General features: G+C 46.2%; 1 non-coding gene across 1 annotated transcript; it reads right to left on the minus strand.

Moving 5' to 3' along the window:
• Nucleotides 1–2,005: 2,005 nt before the first annotated feature.
• LOC139408159 (U1 spliceosomal RNA) lies at nucleotides 2,006–2,169 on the minus strand. The gene has a single exon (XR_011634214.1). It is a non-coding gene; the product is annotated as a U1 spliceosomal RNA (small nuclear RNA).

A 2,169-nucleotide genomic window follows, 5' to 3' on the forward strand; every position in this document is an offset into this window, starting at 1 on the left:
GGCTCAGATAGTGCAGCTCATCCAGGATAGCACATCAATGCGAGCTGTAGCAAGAAGGTTTGCTGTGTCTGTCAACGTAGTGTCCAGAGCATGGAGGCGCTACCAGGAGACAGGCCAGTACATCAGGAGACGTGGAGGAGGCCGTAAGAGGGCAACAACCCAGCAGCAGGACCGCTATCTCCGCCTTTGTGCAAGGAGGAGCAGGAGGAGCACTGCCAGAGCCCTGCAAAATGACCTCCAGCAGGCCACAAATGTTCATGTGTCTGCTCAAAGGGTCAGAAACAGACTCCATGAGGGTGGTATGAGGGCCCGACAGCCACAGATGGGGGTTGTGCTTACAGCCCAACACCGTGCAGGATGTTTGGCATTTGCCAGAGAACACCAAGATTGGCAAATTCGCCACTGGCGCCCTGTGAGATCCTCAGACCCCTTGTGAGACCATATGCTGGTGCGGTTGGCCCTGGGTTCCTCCTAATGCAAGACAATGCTAGACCTCATGTGGCTGGAGTGTGTCAGCAGTTCCTGCAAGAGGAAGGCATTGATGCTATGGACTGGCCCGCCCGTTCCCCAGACCTGAATCCAATTGAGCACATCTGGGACATCATGTCTCGCTTTAGTCCAGGTCTGGGAGGAGATCCCTCAGGAGACCATCCGCCACCTCATCAGGAGCATGCCCAGGCATTGTAGGGAATTCATACAGGCACGTGGAGGCCACACACACTACTGAGCCTCATTTTGACTTGTTTTAAGGACATTACATCAAAGTTGGATCAGCCTGTAGTGTGGTTTTCCACTTTAATTTTGAGTGTGACTCCAAATCCAGACCTCCATGGGTTGATAAATTTGATTTCCATTGATAATTTTTGTGTGATTTTGTTGTCAGCACATTCAACTATGTAAAGAAAAAAGTATTTAATAAGAATATTTCATTCATTCAGATCTAGGATGTGTTATTTTAGTGTTCCCTTTCTTTTTTTGAGCAGTGTAGTTTCACTGTCCAGATCTGTCTACACTTGTAAAATATCCAGACACAATTGCGTCTGACTCCCTCTGGAGGTTGGCAGGATAATCTGATGAAATGAAAAATCACCCGTTAGTTGAGGAACCCTGTTTTACTGGGTGGGAAGGCATCTGAGACCGGATATAAGAGCTGCTGCAGCGGTGTCTCCAGGACTGCAGAGGGGAAGTGACTGATGTCAGGCTGACAAGTATGGATCTGTTTCCAGTGGCGTCTATTCGTGGATGCCAAAGGGAAGACAGGCTTCCCAATTTAAAAATAAAATAAATAATGTATCTTTCGTCTCTCTGTGTTTCCTAATTTTCCTTGAATTCGCAAGAGGCTGAATGTATCTCACAGGAGAAAGCATCCGAGCGAGTGAAACAGCGTCACTTTGTGTCGGTAGGCCATTTATCTGATGCTTTCTGATCCAACCATTAATACATACATTGTTGTGCCCCTGGCCCGAGATGATGGAAATTCAATATATAGCTAGATGTAGAAGGCTAATAATGTTAACTAGCTAACGTTGCCCATTAAAGGAAGTTAGGTTAGCGAGCAAGCATTGTATACAGGTAGCCTAGGACAACAACAAATAAAAGTGTGTACTTGCTGTATGACAGAGTGATAGACCGTTTTGTCAACATGAAAGAGAGGATGATGGCATTGGTGTTTCTCAACAAGTAGGGTGAGTTAACATGTTTCCCACTTGCACGAACACGCACACACACAAATCAGAAACGTGGACAGCCACATCATATTTTGGCGTACAGTGATTGGACTAAATCGTTTTTGGTCTCTTTTTGTTATCACTGTATTAGACTAAGCAGAGGTGATTTGATGAATATTTTGCACATATTAGAAAACAGCACGTGAATCGGATACAGCACCGATCGGACTCTGGATCTGTAAACAGCAGCGCTATTAAAAAAACAATAACCAAATTGTAAATAAGGTAGATTTATCTTATCTACATGTCATAGCATCGGCTTTCTTTCACAGTGAAATCAGGGGAGAGCGCGAACGCAGTCCCCCACTACCAGAAATTATGCAATCGAGATTTCCACATTTGAGAAATTCGCAGGGGTCAGCACAGCCGGAGTGCAATGGCTGAGCCTCGCCCTGGGTGAACCGCCTTCTTGATCACGGTGTCTCCCTTGCCAGGTAAGTAT

This window comes from Oncorhynchus clarkii, chromosome 4, assembly GCF_045791955.1.
Source record: "Oncorhynchus clarkii lewisi isolate Uvic-CL-2024 chromosome 4, UVic_Ocla_1.0, whole genome shotgun sequence".
In the NCBI taxonomy this organism is placed as follows: domain Eukaryota; kingdom Metazoa; phylum Chordata; class Actinopteri; order Salmoniformes; family Salmonidae; genus Oncorhynchus; species Oncorhynchus clarkii.